The sequence below is a fragment of the Zonotrichia albicollis genome, chromosome 13 (assembly GCF_047830755.1).
Source record: "Zonotrichia albicollis isolate bZonAlb1 chromosome 13, bZonAlb1.hap1, whole genome shotgun sequence".
Lineage (NCBI taxonomy): Eukaryota > Metazoa > Chordata > Aves > Passeriformes > Passerellidae > Zonotrichia > Zonotrichia albicollis.
In genome coordinates, this window is record NC_133831.1 from 3,674,319 (window position 1) to 3,698,772 (window position 24,454).

Sequence of the window (24,454 nt, forward strand, 5' to 3'; positions counted from 1 at the left end):
CCAGAATATGATGATGGGAACCTGAAAAAAGAGCAAGGTGTGCCTTGAAAAGCTCAGTATTAAAGGGAATATATTTGATTTATTTAGAGTTAAGGTTCCTATAGTTTTTCTAGCAGTAATTGTGCTTTGGGCAGTTCTCTCTGTATCTCTCTATTAAAAGGTTCTTTGTAACAAAATCTGCTCAGTTGATGCCAGGGAATTTTGCTGGGAAGTAAAACTAGGGATTATTTTATGGGGGGAAAGGCCTCCAGGCCCCTGTCACTGCTCCAGGTCCTGTCACTGCTCCATGTCCCCGTCACTGCTCCAGGTCCTGTCACTGCTCCAGGGCGCTGTCACCTCCTCCATGTCCCTGCCACTGCTCCTGGCCCCTGTCATCTGCTCCAGGCCCATGTCACTGCTCCAGGTCCTGTCACCTGCTCCAGGCCCGTGTCACAGCTCCAGGCCCCTGTCACCTGCTCCAGGCTCCTGTCACCTTCTCTGCCCCACTTCTCCAGCTCTCCTCTCCCCCAGAGTTGCAGTCAGGCATTTAAAACAGAATTTATCCCAGTTTTCCTTCAAACAGGCCATTTCCCCCAGGTTTCTCTCTTCATCCAGTGTGTGGGCAGCTCACAGGCCAGCCCATGGAAAGGTGACTCCCTCAGGACAGAATGTCACCTTGGGATGCTGGCAGAGCTCAGCAGGTCACTGTCACCCCCACCCAGATCTCATCCAACACCATCTGAAAGCTGCGGTTACTGAAAGGCTCAGACAGCTCCAGTACATCCAGAGAGGAACAAATCACAACCATGCCACCTCTCCCACCTCTGATTTGAATTTTACTGCTCAGAGGGCTTTGTCTGACACCACAGGAGTCTCCAATTCCTTTCACAAACTCTGTTTCAATATTAACACCTGCACCTTGATCTAGCCCATCCAGGAGCTCCCACCCATGTCCTGCTCCTGTGCTCTGAGGTGACAAATGACATGGCTGCTTGCACAGAGTAAACAAGATCTTTCCTTGGAGTATTCCTACTTTATTTATGTCTTTGTGCTGATCTTTCTCTGCTCTGTGCTCTTGCTGAAACCCAAACCACTGTGCAACAACTGCTCACGATAAATCTCCCTAATTTAATTCCATTTCTTGTTGTTTCATATACTTGCAATCTGCACTTGGAGCAACTAATTCCAAAGATTAATAGCTGCTTCAGACACCATTTACTGGCCTTTATTTTTGCAGATACACAGCTTTGACATTTATCTGGGAAAAAAACAGGGTCTGTGCTTTGCAGTCCATGGATTGTGCACTGAAGAAGTGAGAATTCTGCAGGACCAAAATTCAACAGCTGGTTGTGGTCTTCATATCAAAATGAAAGTTGATGTTATAATACTTCTGGAACTGTAACTCATCCTGCACACAACTCTTTGATTAATTCTTCCTGCCACCCATCTCCATTCCTCCAATGCTTCTGTCTCCAGTCTCTGTTGGAAGCTGGGCAAGGGATTGTATATTTATTTACAAGGTTAAGGAAAACTTCCCGGCAATACTGAAAAAAGAAATAAGAATAAAAAAAGAAAAGAGAATATTTTCTTCCCCTTTTTTGGATACTCATCTTCTTGGCAGGGCAGTGTTGTCACAGGACAACTCAGGGACATAATTTATCTCATTTATATCCACATTATCCTCCCAATTGGACCTCAGTGGAACCTAAAACATGAAAGACCTCAGTCCACTCACTTCTGGAGGCATTTTGCATCCACTGTAGAGCAGTTCCTGCCCTACCAAGTTCAGTTTTGAATGGCCCATTTAAACAAAAAAGATCAGCCTTGACTTTTTGAAGACTTTCTTGTTTTACACTGGCAGGTTTATGGTTCCACTTTTAATGTAAAGCATTCTGAGCAGCTTGTGAAGAAATTCTAGGCATCAGGCAGAAATCCTAACAAACACAATCACTGGCAATAATTAGAAATTTAAAATTTCTAATCAGTAAGCAGTTGTCTGAGTTGTGGAATTCAAATGCCAGGTATTTGATGATGGATGGTGATTTAAAAGGAATTATCACAAGAAAGAAAAAAAAAAAAATTGCAGGAAGATGTACCTGAATGAAAGGATGGGCATTTTATCAGATTAGGCCAATAAAACCATTTTTGGACCTGGGATTGATGTTGCCTGATTGGGATGACCTAAATAATGGTTTTTAAAAATGTTCTCAGGGAGGTTGTGAGTGAAAGTCATGGGGAAGCCAAGGGAAAAGATCTTTTTCTAGCCAAAAACAAGGTAGGTCAGCCTAAGTCAAGACTTGCCTTTTCCCAGAGGAAAGATCTGACTTTTAAAGAGAGATCATATCAAAGTGAGAGTTTCCTGAGAGCACAGCATTGCACCAGGTGACTCATTTCAGCTGGATATCATCCCAGCACCTTCATGCCAGGGGCTGCTGCAATTCCTTTTCCAGGGGCTGTGTCCTTGCCAGCTCTGCACAGGTTCTGCTGCCAGCAGCAAAGGGCAGTGGTTTTCTGGGGGTTGAGATTTTTTATGTTACCCAACCCAGTGGGAAGGTTACAGCTGCTTTGTGTCCCCCCTAAAAAATATAGGGTGGGAGGGACTATATATGAGCTAATAATAATAATTATTATATATATTATTATATATAATACATAATATATAATAAATATAATACATTATATATTATATTTATAAAATAGATAATATAATAGATATTTTATCATTATAATATTTATATATAATTATAGATATAATCATTATATAAATATATAATATATTATATATTATATAAGCAATTATATAATATCTAATATCTAATATATAACATATATAATATAATAATATATTATATATTACATATTATATATTATATATTATATATTATATATATATAATATATATTATATATATTATATATATAATAATATATATTATATATATTATATAATGTGTATATATATAGTGTATATATATATTTTATATACATATAATATATATATATATTATTACATATATTATCTTCTCAGGAAGACCCCAAAACCTGGGGTTTCAATATTGGGTTCATTCCTTCCCTTATTTATGGCCAGAAAGACCCCAAACCTGGGGTTCCAATATTGGATTAATTCCCTCCTTTATTTATGGCCAGCTCAACATGAAGGCCCCAAACCTGGGGTTCCAATATTGGGTTCATTCCTTCCCTGAGCAGGAAAAGCTGTGCCAGATGTTTGCTCCCAGCGAGCTCCTCTGGGAATTTATAGAGTGAAATAAAAGATCAAAAGCAATTCAGAACACAGCCAGGTGATTCCCTTTAAGCATCTGGCCCCAAGCCCTCGCAGAGCCTGGCAGAGGTCAGTGTGAAGTGGCCCCTGACCATGTGGGAAGGCCTGTAAAGAAGAACATAAAGCCTCTACTCTTAGCCAGCTTTGCTGGAGATGAGGTCTGAGGGAAGCAGATGAATGTTATTAGGGAAGGACTTGCTGAGTGCTGCATCCCACTGACAAAACTCCCAGGAAGCCTCCAAATGCACGATCCCATTAATTAGGAGGCAGAATGGCTCTCAGTGTGGGGGAGAGGCTCCTCTTTGGGGACCATCCCAAACAATTCCTCTGGGCGGGACAGCCCCAACTGCTCTTGCTGTCCCTCCCTGTGCCAGCTCCCTCCAGGGCACGGCTGTCCCACAGCCTTTTGTCTCCAAAAAGCTTCTGTGAGCTGCTGGTGTCCCCAGGAGGGGACAGCAGGATGCTTTCCCTGTCAGGCCAGTGGGAATTGGTTCATATTTTGGGAGGGGAGGATGTGCAGTGGAGCTCTCACACTGAGAGAAGATGAGGTCCAGACTGGAAACCTCAGAGAAATCTTAAAGATTTACCCTAAAATTAAAGACAAGGGAGTTTGGCTGTGGATCCATGTTGGTCTAAGCTTTTTTCTGACCCAGAGTTGGGAGCATTTCTTATCTCAAGGTTTGCATACAGATGCAGATTATGTGAGCCTTCTGTCAGGCTTTGAGAATTTTCTACACATTCATTTCCCACAGATCCACAGCAAATCCTCAGCACTGACCATGCTCTGCCTTCAGCCAGGCTGAATTCCTGGGGGTAACAGAGCTATATTCAGGGCCCCCAGCCCTAAAAGAGCTGAGCTGTGCTCTGGGGGTTCCCAGAAATTGTTCCCAGTCCTCATACAAAAGTGAACCTGCAGTCTTTCCCAGTGCTTGGCACTCCCTGCTGTGTCTAAATCACCTGGGCAGGACAGAGCAGAGCAGGATGAGCTCATGGGAGCCCACAAGGACATGGGGATGTCTCTGTTACCAAGTCATGGTTTGATTTCTGCAGCATCTGGAGCCCCTGCTCAAGCAGCAAACCAATCTGGAGGTTGTTAGCAGAGCACAGAGCTAAAGATCCCTGAACATGCTGTTAGCAGCAGGCAGAGATTAAGAGCAGCACTCACACCAGGCTGAATTTCATACCTGGGACTGCAGAGGACAATCAAACCTCTGACTCTCATGGGAGCACCCCAGCCTGGCAGGGCCCAGCTGCCTTTGCTGTTCCCCTTGTGAATTTTACATGCTGGAAAATATTTATTTCAGTTTTAGTGCTAAACTTTATGTACTGTATAACTGTGCTATATAGTGTCATGTTTATGTTATATGAAGATAAATATTTTTATATATCTGCGTAGTTATATTTGTTTACATATCCATAAAATTAAATCTCCAGCATGTTTCTGACGTGGTTATGCGTTTCTAGCCTGTTCCTCAAGAGATTGTCAAATCTCTCTGCTTGGTATGTTATGGCTCTTCCTAATAGCAGCTACTAAATACCTGCAGGGCAGCTCCTGGGCTTGCCAGAGTTTGAGCTCAGATTCACGCTCGTGTTCTGCAGAGTTTGAGCTCAGATTCACGCTCATGTTCTGCAGAGTTTGAGCTCAGATTCACGCTCGTGTTCTGCAGAGTTTGAGCTCAGATTCACGCTCATGTTCTGCAGAGTTTGAGCTCAGATTCACGCTCATGTTCTGCAGAGTTTGAGCTCAGATTCACGCTCGTGTTCTGCAGAGTTTGAGCTCAGATTCACACTCATGTTTTGCAGAGTTTGAGCTCAGTTTTACAGTCATGTTTTGCAGAGTTTGAGCTCAGATTCACACTCATGTTCTGCAGAGTTTGAGCTCAGTTTTACACTCGTGTTTTGCAGTTTGAGCTCAGATTTACACTCGTGTTTTGCAGAGTTTGAGCTCAGTTTTACACTCGTGTTCTGCAGAGTTTGAGCTCAGATTCACACTCATGTTTTGCAGAGTTTGAGCTCAGATTCACACTCATGCTCTGCAGAGTTTGAGCTCAGATTTACACTCATGTTTTCCAGAGTTTGAGCTCAGACTCACACTCATGTTTTGCACCACTTGGCAACTTTTGGGTTTATTTTTTTGCTTCTTCAGGGTTCATTTATCTGAGTTTTGCAGTGCCCAGCAATGCTGGACATGTTCCAAAGTAAATTATTCCTACAGAACCAGCAGTTTGTATATTTTGTCCAGCCTGGATCCTGCCAACCTCAGGCCTCTGTGACTTGTATTTAATTATTAAGAGTAGAAGAACAACCTAAAAGCAGTGCACTGGTCCCATGGGCTGGGTTTTAGCACGTCTCCATAGGATGGGATAAACATTTGCAGTTGGTTTGGCACAAGTTTCAGGTCCCCTTCACCTCTCTTTTATCATCAACCTGTTCTTGAGTGTAACCAGCCCTAAGAAACCACTTTTTTCTGCCTTGTTTTCCTGAAGTACATGCATTATTTCATCATCTATGTTTTCTGTATTCTGAGAGTGTTAACGGGAGGAAGTGAATAGCTGGGTATTCAAATACTTTTTCACAATATCTCTCTGTCTTCCCTTTAAAGTCCTGAATTTGAGGATTTTTTCCCAACTTACATCCAGCAAGCTCTTTGGCAAGAGAAAGCTCAGATGAGGCTTGGTTCTTTAATTACATTATTGGCAGACTGTGGCATTCCTTTGTTACTTTCTTGATCTAATTCCCCCAAAGAGCTGCAAAAAGGAGAATGGTGGATTAATTTAATCATAGCTTCTTGTGTGGTTAAATACCAGCTCCTTTATTGTCCACCCACACCTTTGGGTGCTCTGAACTTCATCTCTTCCACCCAGGGTGAAAGATACAAAATTCAATACTCTTCCTCTGGGTGTTTTTTTCCCTTCAGATTTAATTCAAAGGCGTGATGCAGACTGAATTCCATGTGCTGGGGATTCAGCAGCTGGAGTAGAGGATTCAGAGCCTTTCTTATTCCATCAAATCCTCCAGGGACAAAGTGCCAAGGCTGATTTAGCTGATGGCTGAGTGACCTCTCCCACAGCTCCCACAAGGGTCCTTGTGAGGAGGATTCCAAAATGCCGAATCCCAGCACTGCAGCAATGAATCTGCTGGAGGTTTTTGGGGCACTGAGCCCCACATCCAGAAAGGTCCTTGTTAGGAGGATTCCAGAATGCCAAACCCCAGCACTGGAGCAATGAATCTGCTGGAGGTTTCTGAAGCACTGAGCCCCACACCCAGATTTTGCTGTGTGGAGGGAAAATCCTTCTCATGACAAGGTAATGGAGACAAATGGGGCAGGACCTCTTTCATCTGGGGCTCTGTGTCTGCAGAGCTGGCAGTTATTACCAACTTTGTCTCAATTAACTCAACACTTGTGCCAGAGGAGCCCTGGACATGCTGTTTGCAGCAGGGCAGATTTCCTCTGCTGTGCAGCTGTTCCAGGCTGTGACTGGGGAGTTTTGGCATTTACAGCTGAGCTGTTCCAGCCTCTCCCCTGGAAGGGAGCTGTGGAAATGTGAGTGGTGTCTCCTCATCCCTGGATCCTCACATGGGAGGCCTGTCTTTGTCTCAAGGGATGAAATCCCACTTCCCCTTTGGAGAAATCCTATCCAGTTCCATCTCTTTCCCATTCCTCAGGCTCTTTCCTTTGGGAGCTTGTTGCCAGCCATAAATCCCAGGCAAATCAAAGCAACTTTTAATTTTAATTTGGTGAGTAATAATTAGCACCCTCTGTAGAGTTATTGATTGGACAGTTACCAGTCCTGCTTTTAGAAATTCAAATAAACTCCTTTCTTCTTTCAAACTCTTCACAACAATTCCTTGAGCAGAAAACCCTTCATTCTCCATAGTCAGCCTTGTGTCAATGCTAAAACTCAAGCTGCAAAGCTGGGCTGGAGCAGGCTCTTCCCAAATAATTTCTTAGGATGTTTAGCAGAGCTGCCTCAAAGAGAGATTTGCTTTGAAGATTTAGTCTGGAATTCCCACAGAGGAAGTTTTTCACACCTAAACGGGCAGATTTAGACCTCTCAACAATCAGCTTATATACAGCTTATATACAGTGAATTACTACAGAGCAACACCTCACTCAAAGTATCAAGGAAAACAGATTTTAAACATGATTTGAATGAATGGAAGGGAGCTTAAATGAAGGGAGAATGAAGATGAATAAACCAGCAGCCTGTGCTATAGGAAGGCAGCATTATATCCAGGAGAAAACACTGGAATTTAGGTCAGAAATTCCATAACTTACACACAGGTCACACATGACCTGGCACAGCAGCCCAGCTCCTACACTTTCCTCTCTCTCTGGAGAAGAAAACGTGCTGCTCTTCCCCCTCCACGCCAATTTAGATTTATAATTGTGTGTAACACAGCCTGATTCTGCTTTCTTTGCAAGTAATTGTTTGCTGGGAGATCAGAAGAGATAATAACTGAGAATAAAGCAGCTCCCTCACGTGAATAATTGCACCATCAGCCCTTTAGTGAGAGTCACAGCCAGAACTTCCAGGCTGCTGCTGGGACCAATGCAAAGCCTCAGGAATGCATAAGCAAAGCCATTAGGCACAATGCATCTACTGGAGCAGCCACTCATTGAACACAGCAGCTCCTGGAAGTGTGGAAAAACATGTTCAGTGCAGGAATAGCTCATGGCAGGAATAACTGTCCATGTTCAGGGCAGGAATAACTCATGGCTGATCCCCCCAAAGGGGAGCAGTTATGGTAAAGCAGCACTGTTTATAAATATAATATTATATTTATAAATATTATATTAAATTATTATATTATTGTTTATAAAGTGACCACCTAAAAATAGATGCTTTAGGGGGAAATGCTGATTCTTCATAAATATATTTTTGGCAGGTATACTGCAAACTCAGATGTCAATGTGTGATGATGTTCACAGGGGTTCTTGGATGAGGGAAGAGAGGAGGATCTGACTCCATGTTTCAGAAGGCTGATTTTTTATTTTATGATATATATTACATTAAAACTATACTAAAATAATAGAAGAAAAGGTTTCATCAGAAGGCTGGCTAAGAATAGAATAGCAAAGAATGATAACAAAGGTTTGTGGCTCTGCTCTCTGTCCAAGCCAGCTGACTGTGATTGGCCATTAATTACAAACATCTAACATGGACCAATCACAGATGCACCTGTTGCATTCCACAGCAGCAGATACTCAATGTTTATATTTTGTTCCTGAGTCCTATCAGCTTCTCAGGAGGAAAAATCCTAAGGAAAGGATTTTTCATAAAAGATGTCTGCGACAGTCAATGCATTTCATCAGTCTGCAAATTTTCAGAGGAAGGAAATAAAAATTCTGCAGGCAATGGATTCAGAATGGGATGGGAATTCTGAATTGAAAGGCTGGAGTTGTGCCCACCAGTCAGGCAGGGGCATTTCAGCCTTTTTCATCTTCCTCTCACTCTGTACATCCCTCCTCACTCTGTGCCTCCTTCCTCTCACTCTGTCCATCCCTCCTCACTCTGTGCCTCCTTTCTCTCACTCTGTCCATCCCTTCTCACTCTGTGCCTCCTTCCCCTCACTCTGCAGTAGTTTGTGTTCCCACACTCTGTGCAGAACAGATGTAGGAATAATTCCTGCTTTCCCTGACATATTTCGGACAGAGGGCTTTGTGAACGAGTTCCTTCCACACCCGAGCTTTGGGGCCACCATGCAAAGTGGTCTCAGGGCACTTCTCACCCCAGAAGCCGAGGGGTTACTGGCAAAGCCACAGGGACCTGGAAAGGGCCCCAGGAGCCTCCAGGAGGAATCTTGGCCTTAGCCCCGCATATCTGGAGATGTGAGTAATGTCTGAGCCCTGCTGCTGCTCTGCTCTGACAAATGCCAGCCTGGATTGTGACCCTTTCCAGCAGGGGATGGATCCAGTGCCCCTGGAGCCTGGCCATGGAGCAGAGAGGGGCTGGGGCTGCCCCTGTGTGTCCCCATCCTGCTCCATCCCTGCCCCACCAGGGCACTGGGAGGGACCCAGGGCAAAGCCTGGAATCCACAGCTATTCCTCAGAGGGGATGGAAATCCTATTTATGGAAAGAAGCAAAAAAGGACAGAGGTCTGGAATGAGGCAAGGGAAAAAAACAATATGAGTGCTTCGGATGCCAGCAGGGTTTGGTGTTTGAGCCAGCCCTGAGGTTTAATGGGGGCACTGCCAAGGTGCACCCCAAAATGTGCCCCTGAGGAGGTTTTACCTGCTGGCACCACAAGGATCAGTGCAGCTCTGGGCAGGGCTCATTGCAGAGCCTTTGTTGCTTCAGCTGCTGTAAAAAATGAGCACAGCCCTGGTCCCCACCCCAAAGCTCAGCTAGCACTTGGAATTGCAATTATCCTGCCTGCCCCAGGATCCTGACCTTGCTGGGCTCCTGGAAAGGCTGGGAATGTGGTGATGGTGGGAGCAGAGCAGTGCTGACAGCACGGAGCGTTTCCAAGAGCAGGGATGAGCAGGGCTGTGATTACAGCTCTGAGGGCTCCTCTGGGTCAGGGCACTCTGAAATGTGACACAGCCCCACCCTATCCCAGCCCAGACAGGCAATGAGGGCTTAAAAGGACCGGTGAAATTCTGGGTTTGAAAAAAACAACCTTCATCAGAGGGCTCTGTGTCAATCTGTGTGTGCTTGACCTCCCTTTCTGCACTTGGGGAATATTTTGGGATGATTCTTCTTTATTCTTCTTCTTTCTTCTTCTTCTTATTAGTATTTCTTCTTATTATTATTAATTGTTAATTTTTCTTTTTACTATTATTTCTCATTATTATTCTTTATGCTTTCTTCTTTCTTCTTATTCTTTGTTATTATTATTATTATTTCTTCTTCTTCTTCTTCTTCTTCCTTCTTCTTCGTCTTCTTCTTCTTCGTATTTCTTATTATTATTATTAATTGTTAATTTTTCTTTTTACTATTATTTCTCATTATTATTCTTTATGCTTTCTTCTTTCTTCTTATTCTTTGTTATTATTATTATTATTTCTTCTTCTTCTCCTTCTTCTTCTTCGTCTTCTTCTTCTTCTTCTTTGTCTTCGTCTTCTTGGTCTTTCTTCTTTCTTCTTCTTCTTCTTCTTCTTCTGTTTCTTCTTTCTTCTTCTTCTATTCTGCCCTTGCTGTTTGGGTGTATGTTTCAAAGCAAAACCCTGACTCTCTAAAGTAGAAATATGGGAGGTGTAAAGTCAGCAAACTGACAACAGGCAGAGAAGAACCTGAAACTGTTCCTAATTTTTTTTTTCAAAGTGTGTCCCTCCTGCTTTGAATTTCACCCCTTAATGGCAGTTTATCCCCTCAGCTGGGAAGAGCTGCTGTGGGATCTTTGTGTTTTGGGATGAAATCCTGTTCCCATTTCGAGTGAAATTGCTGTTCATTCTCATAGCCCAGGGACTGCAGCATCTGTGCTGAAATCTGTGGGTTTCACACTCTGCAGGGGGGCAAATATTGCCTTCAAGACTCGGTTTTCATTGAGGATTTTATGGAAGGAAACATTCCAGTTGTTCAAAGGCGGCATTTATAAAATGCTGATTCTGCAAGGTCTTTAATTCAGAGCCATATTTAAGGTAATGGTTGCCCTTTCCCCATGTCAGAATCAGAAATATGAAAAATACTTGTCAAAAGATTTTTTTATTAAAACCTGAGAAGTGAGGCCAGGGGGTCAAGGAGCTCTGGAAAACAGAAATCCTTAAGGAGCATGTCTGGTTGTTTTCTTCTGAATGGGAAAGTTGCTTTGTTTGAGCCTTTTAAGTGTCTGCTGATAGAGATGAAGCAGAGCCCAACCTCTGAGGATGGAAATGGAACTGAAACTCCATCTCAGGGCAGTGGAGGCACCAAATGCCTTTTGTTTAGGAGGAGCTGACCCCAAGGGATTCAAAAATCCAATACTTTTCTCCAAAGAACAAGTATAAAGATGGTTTGGGTTGGTTTTTTAATTTTATTTTATTTTTTTAATGCATTTTGGTCACTCTTTCTTCTCTCCCTTGGAGAAATATTAACTTATTTTTATTTTTGTAGCTCTTGGGATGCTCAGATTGCTGATATATCAGGAGGAGCAGGATGTGCCAGCTGGGAGATCTTTGGGTGCAGATTCTGCAAAGACACATCAGAGTTAGAAATGCACCAAACAGAGACAGGACAAAAATTCAGAGTCAGGACAAAAATTCAGTGACTCCTTCTTTTAAAGAGTGATCCAATGTTCATTCCTCTTGGATTAAAAGTTAAAATATCTTTTTGAGGAAAAAAAAAATCTGTTGTTCTTATTTTCCCTAGGATTTTTCATGTAGAAGGAGTAATAGGAGTATAATTACCTTTGTATAAAATAATATAATATAATACTTAAGTATAAAATACCTAAGTATAATAGGAGTATAATTACCTTAAATCAGGCATGGAGCATGAAGGAAACAGATGCTTATTTCTTTTAGAGATTAGAGAACCTTGCAGACTGCCCAGTAGGAAACAGAGTAGAAAGCGGGCAATACATCTCATAAGCATCTTGCAAATTGCACCATTGCTCAGGAAATAACTGGATTTTATGATTGATAGGAGGAAAAAAACCAACTTTTTGTTGTTTTTAAATGTGGGTTGTAGCAAGATTTCATTCATTTTGGAGTAATCTGCCTCTCCAGCAATTGTATTTTGGCCTGCTGCACCTCCTAGATCTGCCTGATGGTTTGAAAGAGAAGCAAAAATGGAATTTCCTGAAAATCCACTGAACACACACACAGCACAACAGCAGCAGCTTTCCTTGAGCTGCCCTTTGGGGGTTTGTGAGCTCCGGGTTTTTCAGGAGCTGCTGAGCATCCCTTGGATCTCAGAGCTCACACCCCTGTGAGGGCCTGGGGCTGCTCCCCAGCCTGGACCAGCCCCAAATCAGCATTTTTGTGTCAGAGCTCCCTGCCTGCCTCCACAGCAGCTCAGGAGGGCTGGGAGCCTCCAAGCATCCCCTGGCCTCCGCTGAGGAGAGATTTTCCAGTTCATTAAGGGCCTGATCCATTAATGGGCTGTGCGTGATTCCAGGGGCTGCTGTGCAGGGCTCCTGCAGCCGTGCCTGGAGCTTGTTAGCGTGATTTTGTAAAGATCAGCAGGCACGGATTGCCAAGGGAAGCCTTGGGGAAATGCCCTTCATCTCCCCTGACCGCGGGGTCCCTGCTGGGCTCCTGCTGCTGCCGGGGATGGGGCTCTCAGGGAAAGCTTTGTCTTTATAAACCTGCCCTGGCTGCAATCGAGAGCCATTAGCTAATGGCAGCTCCACGGAGGCACAAACTTGGATTTTATGTCCCCCTGTCACCACATTTCTCACACTTCCCAAGGATGTTCTGAGATTCACATTCTCTGAACCTCAGAGAATGATCAAAACAATTATCTCATTTTCCGTGCCTGTGCTGTGCCAAAGTGGAATGCACTGTGGAGGATTTTACCTGAAGGAGATGTTTACCTGAAGGACATTGATAATTGGATTCTGGTGTGGGTGTTTTGATTCACTGACCAATTGAATCCAGGTGTGTGTGTGTTGGGACAGTCACAAGATGTTGTACAGCTGAGTTGAGTGCTTGGCAGATTCAGTTTAGATGTAATGTAATATAATATAGATTAATATAAAATCATAATGTATAATATTATATATTATAATATATAATACTATATAATATATAGTATTATAATATATAATAATATATAGAATATATGTAATATAACATAGGATAATAATGTAACATAATATTGAATAATAGATATATAATATATAATATATTATATATAATATATAATATATAATATATAATATATAATATATAATATATAATATATTAATATAATATATTAATATAATATATTATTATAATATATAACATATGTAGAATATATGTAATATAACAGAATAATAATGTAATAGAGAATATATATATAGAATATATATATTCTATATAATAGTATAGAATTTAATATAATATATAGAATAATGTATTATACATAGAATAATATAGAATACTAATGTAATATAATTATACAGCAATTTATATATCTATTCTATATAATAATATAGAATGTAATATAATTATAGAATAATGTAATATATATTTAATATATAATAATATAGAATAATGTAATATAATTATAGAATAATTTATATAATATATAGAAAGTAATTAATTAACCTTCTAATGAGGTAGAGTCAGATGCATCATTTTCTCCCTGCCTTGTTTCCAATATCCCCCAGGTTGGCTGAGCCCCCAGGGCTCCCACAAAAGAGAGGCTCTGACTCAATTCTGGCTTCACTTTCTCCACTGTAGCTCTTATTAAGCTCAACAAGTTCAGACAAGGATGCTTTAGATGGAATTTTACCTGCTGGAAGGATGCTGAATATATATTAACACAGAAGGGTGGTGTGTATGTGGGAGTTATTAGACACCGGAGAAAGAAAACTAACCAGAATAATTCAATTTCCTAGACAAAAGGTGGAAAGTACTAAAATTAAGTAGCAAGTAATTCAATTTTCTGGTTACAAAACAGAACATTCTTGGTAGAATTAATGAATGAATGCTGAGTTTCTGAGCCAGTGTTTACAAATCAAATCTCACAGTACACAGGTTGCAAGGGACAATAAAAAGTCTAATTCTAAATTAGGGCCACCAAAGGAGGAGCTTGGAAGCTGGTTCATATTTTGAGTAACTTTTTTTCCTATTGTGTGTGAGCCAGTTAGGGATGTGAATGTATTTCCAATATCTTGTTCCAAATGCAAGATGACCTGCAGTGATTTTCAGTTCTGCATTGTGTAACTCAGGCAGAGCCCTACCCCAGGCAAAGCATTATCAGCACTGGCCCAAACAGGGAAACAGTGAAACTTAGAAAGAGAAAAGCAAAGTGCCTAAAGATAGACAAATTGTCTGGCTAGTCCAGACATTGTTTTCTTATCTCTGACTAAGCTGGGGAAGGAGATTTGTTGGTCCTGACAAGGAAGCCCTTTGTACATTGTGGGAGCAGGAGACCCTGGGGGATGAGAACAATGGGCTTCCTTTGACACTGGGATGGATTACCTTCAGGAAGTGCATGTGGATTGCCCAGTGATTGAATTCCACTATTGCTTTTTCAGGGTCATCTAATTATATTACAGACTCTATCCTGCTCCTTTAAATGGCCACAATCTCTTTTGCCACAGTAATGAAATAATCACTGCTCACAATAATGGTGTTTTTGTGATGGGCTCTGCAGCCAGAGCTGGAGCATTTTCTGCTCTGGCAGCAAAGGCAACCACAGGGATGTGGTGGCACATGCATGCAGGCAGGTGCTGTGGGTCTGTCCCTCCTGTCCCTGCTCCTAAACCACCTTGGCAGGAGTCTGTGGGATGGGGAGAGATCTGAGCTGCTCCTCAACCAGCACTGAAATGGTTTTGGGGGATAAAAAGGGAGAAACAGCAGGGCAGGGCTGTCTTCCTGCTGCATCAGCAGCTGCTCTGGATTTGGGGACACTCTTTTCAGAGTTAGAGAGGACATCACTGGTATAAAACACTGGGGTCAGATGGAGCAGCTCACAGGGAGCTCAGGGCTCCTTCACCAGCCTCAAAACAAGCCAAACTGTCTGAGCCTGCCAGCAAAACACCAAAACCACTGCTCCCCTCACACCCAGCATCACACCAAACTCACTGCTCCCCTCACACCCAGCGTCTTGCAGACTCCAGCCTTCTTTCTCAAGCAATCTGGTTTAGCAAAGTTTGTCCTTTCCCTTTTCCCCACAATATTTGTCTCCAGGGAGATGCCAGCTTGCCCCACCGCTGTGGCATTCATGGAAAACCCTGAACAGGTCACCCTGCATTGCCCAAGGCCTGCCCCCAGCTTGCATCTTGCACAAACAGGCCCTTGTGGAGAACAAAGGGGATTCGTGGCTGTTTGCTGACAAACTTTTAAAAGCACAACTGTAATTTATGGGAGATTTCCCTTTCCTGTCACCAGAGCTGGAGCTGGAGGACAGCTCTGTGTTGCTTGCTGTGGTTATGTGCACACAGCCCTGGGATGCTGAGCCACCAAGGACATTTCCTTGCACAGATGTTGGGGAGTTTTTTTGTGCTGAAAATGATGAATTCCAGAGATCATAAAAGATAAAAAGCTGTCAGCAGAGAGCTTGTGGTTCAGGGCAAGGAAAGGCAGCTGCTGGGAGCACCTCTCCCCACGGGGCCCCTGCAGTGACCTCCAGCCCTGGCACGGGATCAGTGAGGAGGAGGAGTGGGATGTCAGGGCAGGAGGGAGCTCCCACATGGGGTCAGTGAGAGCAGAGAGGGCTGAGATGTTTGGGAATGAATCTGCTCCCACAGAGTTAAAGGCTTCCTGAACAGAGCCCATGGGAGTGGTTTACAAAAGATGCTTTACTAAAAAGGGAACTCAAATTGATAGAAATTACTCCTGGCCATTGCTACCTTGATATTTCACTATCTAATTAAATCAAATTTTTTTTGTGATTTGCTCAAAACCAGTTTGTGACTTTTACAGCCCAGTTGTGTGACAGAGGAGACAGACCCACGGATGAATCATTCCCCCTTTCCAAGTGACCTTTTGCTCTCGGGGATTAAAATCTCCACTTTATTTACAAACATCAGCTCACTGAATGAGCTGCTGAGGGCTGCAACTGTTGATGGATGCTAAGGTCATCTGAAACATCAAAGCAAAGGCTATTTATGAGCAAGGATGGGAAAAACATGGCAAGCTGCCTCTCCTCCTCCCCAGCCATGTGCTGCAGCCACTGTGAGAGGATTTCAGCAGCACAGGCTGCAACTTTTATGGGCTGGAGATGAAATACCCAGGGTGGTCTGGATGGCAGCAAACACAAATCTCCTGATTCCTCAGAGCTTCAGGTGCCACTGAGCCCTGGGCAGGGGAGAAATGAGTCAGTGCAGATGCAGGAGGGGAGGAGGAGGAGGAGGAGGAGGAGGAGAAGGATGATGAGAAGGAGGAGGATGAGGGGAAAGAGGATAAGGAGGATGAGGAAGATGAGGAGGAGAAGGATGAGAAGGATGACAATGAGGAGGATGAAGAGAAGGAGGAGGAGGATGAGAAGAAGGAGGAGATTGAGGATGATAATGAGGAGGAGAAGGATTATGAGGATGAGAACAAGGAGGATGAGGATGATGATTAGGAGGAGAAGGATGAGGAGTATGAAGATGAGAAGAAGGAGGAGGATGAGAAGAAGGATGAGGATGAGGATGTTATTGCCCCTGTTTTGGGAGCATCAGGCTGGGCTGGATGTTGAAGGCTCTGTGTCAGTGTTACCCACTGGGCTGTCCCACCCAGTCACTTCCAGAAGCAGCCAAAATGGCTTTATCAGGATCAACAAAATGATCTAAAATCCCTGCTCATTCCTCACTTTGTGTGAGCAGGGAGATCCTTTATCCCCTCAGCCCCAGGAGCTAAATCAGACATGTCCTCCCGACATTCTCTCCCTCAGCTTTTCCAAGCTGCAGATCCCACAGAAAGCACCAGCCAGGATTCTTCCCCCATCAGTTTAGATTTCTTTCAGTCCTATTTGAATCAAAAAGTGGTCTGCTATTTTCCATTTAATTGGTTTTTTTATTTTATTTTTTTTTACCTAGCAGATTGAAAAGATTAAAAGGAACAATTCATTTTTCGGATAAAGTATTGCCCTGAACTTTCTTGGTCAAGAACTGGGATGTCTGCAATAGATTTCAGGTTCACACAAGCGACTGCTCTCTGTTTTTCTTGCAAAAAACCCAAATTAAACACACAAATCAAGGGTATCAGTAGCTTAGGATCTTGTCAGGAACCATAAATAACATGCAGTTTATTCCAAAGAAGCATATTTTGGAAAATATTTTCACATTTCCAAAAGGTTACAGAGTGGTGCAAAAGGAGAGGAAAACTGGATACAGTTTCCTCTTGTTCCCACTCCTTTCATTACATTTCACCTTGACATTTGCAATTTACCAGATAAATGATTTGCACCAAAATGGGAATATTTCCATTGATGAGGGAGGATGGGCAGCATCCAGAAGAATACATGGGAGATTTGTTCCTTCTGGGTTTGGCTTCTGAGCTCAGAGGGCTATTTCCACTGTGCATGGCACTCAAAAATAGCTCCCAGGATATATTGGGCTGAATAGCCACCAAAAAAGGGCATTTGTATTAAAAAGTGCTAATATATCAATTTCCCCAGGCATGACAACCTTTCAGCTTTGTTTGGCAGTTGAGAAGAAGTGAGAGCACTGAATTTCTGTTTTTACTGAGAGAAGGGAGGTGAGCCTGGAATTGGTTCAGAGTTTTTGCTTCTCTCAGAGTTGGTTTTGTGGTAAAACTGCTCCCTGGAGCCTGGGGTAGATGTCAGACCCCCAAATGGACCTTCCCCAGTTCCTACTGGGAAAAGCAGGCTGTTTTCTTTGCAAGCACAAGTCCCACATCATATCAACCTTTGGTAAATTTTCCCCTCAGGTCCTTGCACTTTGCCACACCTCAGGCTCTTGGGAGCACATCTTCCTTTAAATGAGGGCTGAGAAAGAGCAAATGAACCTCTAAACTCATGGAGCCAAAGAGGGGACACTCAGCCCCACCATTTCTTACAATTTCCTCCAAAACTATTGACTTATCTCTCAAACTCATCACCTACCTTAGGCCCTACATCTCCATCACACCCCAAACAAAAAGGGCCTCCATTCTCCACATGAGGACTGTGGGTCCTTGCACTTTGCCACAGATCAGATTCTTGGGATCATACCTTCCTTTAAATGAGGGCTGAGAAAGAGCAAATGAGCCTGTAACCTTGTGAAGCCAAAGAGGGGACACTCAGCCACACCATTTCTTACAATTTTCTCAAAAACTACTGACTTATCTCTCAAACTCATGCCCTACCTTGGGCCCTACATCTCCATCACACCCCAAACAAAAATGGCCACCATTCTCCACATGAAGTTTGTGGGCTTTTTTCACGTCTCCAAAACCTTCTTCCAAAAAGACCCTAAATTACAAGCCCAGAACACTTCAGTAATGTTCAGGTGAAGGTCACTGGTCAGGGTAGAAAAGCAGAGGATTTTGGCAGCACGGGGTTTTAAGCACTTTAAATAATTCCCATTGAAGGAGGCCTCGTATGTTTAAACTTCCAGATGGGCTGTAGGGTTTTGCTGGTTTGGGATCTTGGACCTCAAAGCACACAAAGGAGAGATCTGTCAGGCTTCAGATGAACCACAAGGGCAAATTTAATCTGCTTAGAAATGTGCAGCTGACTTGATACAGATTTTCTGGTGCACAGATCAAAGGCAGCGCTGCACGCTGGGCTGGCTGAGTCTCTGTGTGGGAAATAGAAGGGGAAAAATGAGCAGAAATATGGAAACTGTGAATGGGGCTTCAGTATTTGATAGATCCCCTCATTTGGAAAGAAACCCTGGGAGAAAGGAGAGGGGAATGCAGGAATTTTGTTGCTGAGCTGTGAGTGCTTCAGACAAACCCCAAAATTGCTCCAACCACTGGCCTGAGTGGTTTGCTGCCAACTTCTTTCACCTCCTTGGAGAAAATTCATTTTTTGAGCCTTCTGGGGGAAATGGTTAGGCAGAAATTACTCCAGCCTGGAGAGGATGGGATGGCTTTTACACTCACAGCATTCATATGGCATTTACAGTGTACAACAATTCAAAGGGCTTGGGATTCAAGTTGTGTGACTCTCCAAGGGTGCTGTTGAAAAGAAAAAGGGAAAATAAAGATTTTTTTTTGAGGGTTCTGGTGTGTTGGGAGTGTCTGTGCTGTGCTGCAGTGCTCCTGGCACAGAGGGGGCACAGCCAGAGCTCTCTGTGAGCCCCTGAGTGACAATGCCTGACCTGCAGGATACTCCCATCAGCCTCTCCTCCCTTCTCCCAGAAAACTAGAGGCCTTTTTTGAGAAGGCCTCAAGAAACTTGAGAAAACAAGAGGCCTTTCTGGGCCTCTTGATTTAAGGAATAAAACATCAGAACTTGTGGGAGAATTTAAGTGGCAGAATAGAAATGTTCCCAGAGCAAGGATTTGAAGATCCCCTGTTTCTGTGAGCTGTCATAAAGCAGGACTCTGCAGCCTTCCCCAGACAGGACCTTGACAGCAATCAATATCTAGAAAAATGAAGCCAATTGTTGGCAGCAGGATTTAATATCTCTTTGATATGGTGCTTTATTTTATTTCTCTGCCTGGCTGTCATCTGCTGGGACAAGATCTGGGAGGAGTGGAACAAAATCCAATTTTTGTTGCACTTCCACAGAATTAGCAAGTTTGGTTTGCACCATTGAGATGAGCCACAGAGCAACTGCTCAGTCCTCCCTTTGTCCCCCATCCCCAAATTCCTGAATTCTTCTGAAAGGTCAAATTTAGCTCTGCTTTGACCTGGAAAACAAGATATGTCTAACGGATTTTTAAGGATTAACTTTTCCAAGGTGCATTATTTAAGTCATTACTCCAGTGCTTAGCTGAACTGTCAGATTTGGGCTGTGTTGGGATACTTGGGATAATCTCCAATTAGACACAACAGATTCTGCTGGGAAGGCAGACAGAAATCAGGTACAGAGGCTGAGTTTTAACCTTAAAACAGGTATTATTTCCTATATTAATTATAAATAATATTATAATTACAGTTAATGTATTAATAAGAAATAATGTAATAATATATTAATAATTAAAAGTAAATTAGCAATGTAAAATTAATAGAAATTATAAAATAAATATTAATTAATGCCTTCATTGTGTTGACAACAGTTTCACCTGGGATTCAGAAAGGCGATAAACACAACATTTTGTTTTTTAACATATTTTAACATTTTGTTTACAAACTCTCCCCTTCTCCCTCCAGGAAAATGTGTGTTTAGTAAATAATTCTGATGACACGAGCACATTTTATTGTTTGAGTTAAATTAATGTCATAGACTTAATTAGTTACACGTTTCCCTGGCAGGAAATGGGGAGCAATTAGAACCACTGCATTAAAACACCCCTCAGCTCCTGCTCCTTTGCAGATGATTCCAATTTGGCTCATCTGCATTTCCCTGGGAGTGCTTTCAGCAGAGATGCTGGAGGAGCAGCACAGGATGAAAAACGTGACATAAAGTGATATTTTCAGGTTCTGCCATGTGTGCCAACACTTGGAGCCAGAGCTGTGCACCCTCCCATCCTCATCCTCCCCTACACCAAGGAATAATTAACCCCTTGTTCAGCTGTGTCCCTGCCAGGGTGCCATGAGGAGCAGGAGAGGCCTTTGGCTGAACCAAAACCTCCCTGAATTCTCAGCAGCTTCCAGCACAAACCCAAACCACAGCCTGGTGCCACGTGAGGGAGATGAACTCTGTGCCAGCCCAAAGCAGCACAGCCAGGCTCCCTGACTCTCCCTGTGCCATCCTTCTGTCTCCAGAAGGAAATCCACACCTATTTCTGGATACATCAGTGTCTTGGTTTGAACAGACAGGTGTCTGCTAAGGAAGGCAGGAGCCTCCCCTGAAATGGAAAATGTAATCCCACTTCCTCCGAATTGTTATAAATTTGAAATTAAGGGGGGGCTCTCAGGCAAAGATATGAGAGCAGGAATAACAGTTCTTTATTAGGGAAGAAAATAAAAATAAAAATAAAAATAAAAATTAAAATGCAGTAATACAGAACAACACTGGCAGAGTCAGAAGAGGAGCTGATCCCCTGTGTGTCAGGGTGGTGGCACAGTCCCATCCCAAGGTGGCTCAGCCCTCCTGCAGTGCCAGCTGTGGTTCTGCTGCAGCAGGGATCCTGCACAAGGGGGGAGTTTTCCTCTGAAGATCCAATGGAAAAGGCAGCTGCTCCTCTGGGAATGCACTGGAAAAGGCTGTTCTGGTGTCCCAAACCTCAGATTGTATCCAGGTAGGAATGCTTGGCTCCTCCCCCTGGGCAGGGCATGTACCAATGGGATGATGGAATTTTATCAGCCATTTTTTATTTATTATTTATTTTATTTTTATTTTATTTGTTATTTTTTAAATGCAGTGACACTCACTGGCCATGAACAGAAGATATCTCCTGGAGGAAGGATTGGTTGTGGAAGAGATAAAGAAAACTGCCCAATGAACAGGAGATAATCTGCCCCACCTCTAATAGATGATAAATAGAATACACATTATCTTGCAATCTAGGACAGCCTGTGCAGTGCCAGCCCTCTGGTGTCACCTGTCACCTACAGCTCCAAAATAACCTCCTCTCCCTTTACAGTGTTGTCTCATAATCAGAACAAGCAGAGGAACAGAGAGGGCTCCAGGAGCTGACAGAGAGGGTTTCAGTTTGCTCCCAGGATAATGAGGAAGATGTGCTGCTCATTTCAGTTCAGGGCCACTTTGAAATGAGCTGAGCCATTAATTAATGAACATATTTAAAACAAGGAATGGAGGGATAAAAATCACTGAGAGGTGCAATTATTTTGACAGATGCTGCGAGTAAGGTCCTGTAATTCCTCACAGAAGGATTGTGCAGAGCTAATTGCAATGCAGTGATTCCACAAACAGGCTCCTCTGGGGGACTCCTTTGCTTTGGGGGGAATTGCTCCTTCACTGGGGCTTCATTCAGGGTCTTCTGAGGCCTCACCAAAAGCTGAAAATTGTTGTTGTATAAGATAACATGGGGTGAGAGCAACCAGTGCAGTTTGGGACAGGATCTTGGCACTCTGGCCCTGAGCTCCTGGTGGTGTTGCTGTTGAACACTGAAAGGCACATCCAGACAGGCACAAACCTGTCCTGAACCATCCCTGGGACACCTTCATGGTGCCACGTCTGACAAATGGCCCAGGGCAAGGGCTTGTGAACCTTCCAGTCAACGGTGGGCACTGAAATTCTTTAACTGCCCCTGCAAACTGAGAACAACACATCTGGAGAGCCAAACTCCTCCTCAGAACACTTATCTGTGATTTATGTCACCTCAAGCTTTTAATCCCCCTCAAAGTCAAAACACAGAGTTTTCTCTTTTGTTTCAGAGTACCCTAGGTAGTCACACAAAGTTCAGAACAAACTTCAAATTCCCTGAATCCCAGCTGCTCTGAGATTCCTGCTTTAAACTCAGAGCCTTGCCTTAAATTCAAACTCAGGCTTGCCTCATGCAAGTGTAAATCTCAGAGTTGTAGAGTCTTAGAAGTCAGGGCTCAAACTTTCTGAAGAAATTTGCCATTTGAGGATGAATGTAGAGAGAAGTGCTCATTTTGAGTGAGGTCTGATTTTGTTTGGAAATTAAATCTATTTACACAAGCTCTTTGCAGCTTAACAGCCGTGGGTAAACCTCCTGTAACCCCACACGGCACTATCAGTTCTGTTTGAAAGCTGAAAAAACTCACATTTTCTAATTTCAGGGACTTGTTTGCTTTCTTATTTGATAGCATCCTATCTCTTCTGATGCTCCATTTCTTCCATTTCCAGTTAAGAATGGCTCCTCCATTACTCCAGGACTATCAAATATTGCAAAAGATGAAGTACATGGAAATAGATGTTTGGTACTGTGCTAATGCTAGTCTGCAGTAACAATCCAAAAAGCATTATAAAGACTCTAAAAGCCACTCAGAAAAAGAGATAACATTCATTTAATTTATTTTAGTGATGCTGTTAGTGTCATCCTCAAATGTCACACAGCATTTTCCCTTCTTTTAAAGGCAATTGAGGATCTGACTGCAATTCTGGTGCCCATTCTGCCAGAACTGTTGATTTAACTTGAAACTGTGAGCGTTTTTATGGTGCAGAAAATGTCACAGTAGAAACATCCAGAGCTGGAGGGTCTGAAAGCACAGCATGGCACTGCAAACTGGAACGGGGCTGGGGCTCAGATCCACGCTGGAATTACACTGGGAGATGCCTTTGCTGAGACTTTTAAGGGTGTTTTGGGCATTTTTAAAGAATTCAGCTGTCCCAGTTGAAGCAAGGACTAAGACACTGTGGTGTTCATGCATAAAATGGTTTTTAACAGGAGGAAGAGGATGGAGAGTGTTTGCTGACTGAGTGCACCTGTCCATGGCGCGAGCTGTGAAACACCTGGGTGAGCAAACTGAGGGCAAGGAGAGTTTTGCTTTGAAAGGTAAACAAGCACTTCATGATATTAAAGCATTTTCAGAAAAAAATCACGGTGTGCACTAAACATGGGAAAAGCTCTTCAGAAAGCTTGTAGAAAATAAAGGATTTATTTACTAATTCTCAGCCACCTGCTGGTGGGAGATGTCTGATCTGCAGCATCCCCAAGGAATCCAACACACTGTGGTGCCATGACAGAGACCTAATTCTGTCCTTTTTCATCCACAATTAACTTCACAGATTAAACAGGAAGGGATCTAGATCAAAAGCACTGCTGAGAGACAAGGTAAAACACAGCCAGAAAAGTCTCCTTTCATTGCAGTGCTCCTCTGAGCAAAGAGGGAATTCAGGAAACCAAATCTGAGCCTCTTTCTGTTAGCCTGACTCATCAGATGAGTGGTCACAAATGGGAAATTCACTTTATAGCAACAGGCAGGGATTTGGGCACTCACTTGTTAACTCACACTGCAGCTTTAAAGCAAAGTTTTAGCAGCTTGGAGGAGAGGGAAATAAAAAGAAGTGGAAAATATGTTGCTGTAGAAGCAGAACATTTAGAGAACTTCTGTTGGAGGCAAAATGTGGAAATAAACAAATTCTTGTAGACACTGCCCTCATGCTGCCTTTTAATTGAACTACATAGATCAAGGAGTGTCACGGGGAAGGGAAAAACAAACCAGTGAGGAATTTAAATCAGTTTTAGGGGGGAATTAGGAAAGTCACCACCAAGCCAGGCCCCAGCTGTGAATTTCACTGATCTGAGGACCCTGATACTCTGAATTTTCACATCTCTGGCTCACAGCACAGCCTGGGGCAGCTCAGCCCCCTCAAGGCAGAGCCCAGCCCTTCTCTCCTGTGTTCTGGGTGTTGTTCTGGTGCCACATCCCACATGGAACTCCAGCCAGCCTTCCCCAGGATGTCTGGCCCCTACCCCAACCCCTGGGTCCTTCTTGTTTGGGGCTGATAATCCTCCCAGGCCCAAACACACACTCTGGAAACACTCTGGCTTCAAAGGGGGCTGTGGGCCCCCAGGAAAAAAAAAAAAAATCCTTTGGTTCTGGGCAGGCACTTGTCAGGATTTTCCCCATGATGAATGACCTAAAACCCAAATAAACCTCTTTACTTGCCCAGTGCCATGAGGCCAGAGATTTAATTGGAGATCCCAG

General features: G+C 43.2%; 1 long non-coding RNA gene across 1 annotated transcript in view; it reads right to left on the bottom strand.

The window, feature by feature from the left end:
• Positions 1 to 11,248: 11,248 nt before the first annotated feature.
• Positions 11,249 to 24,454, bottom strand: part of LOC113460476 (uncharacterized) — a 55,217-nt gene continuing 42,011 nt past the window's right edge. The window contains exons 4-5 of the long non-coding RNA XR_003382335.2: positions 17,886 to 18,010; positions 11,249 to 11,369 (exon numbers count right to left, since the gene is read on the bottom strand). This is a non-coding gene — a long non-coding RNA (uncharacterized LOC113460476). The remainder of the gene's footprint in view (positions 11,370 to 17,885; positions 18,011 to 24,454) is intronic.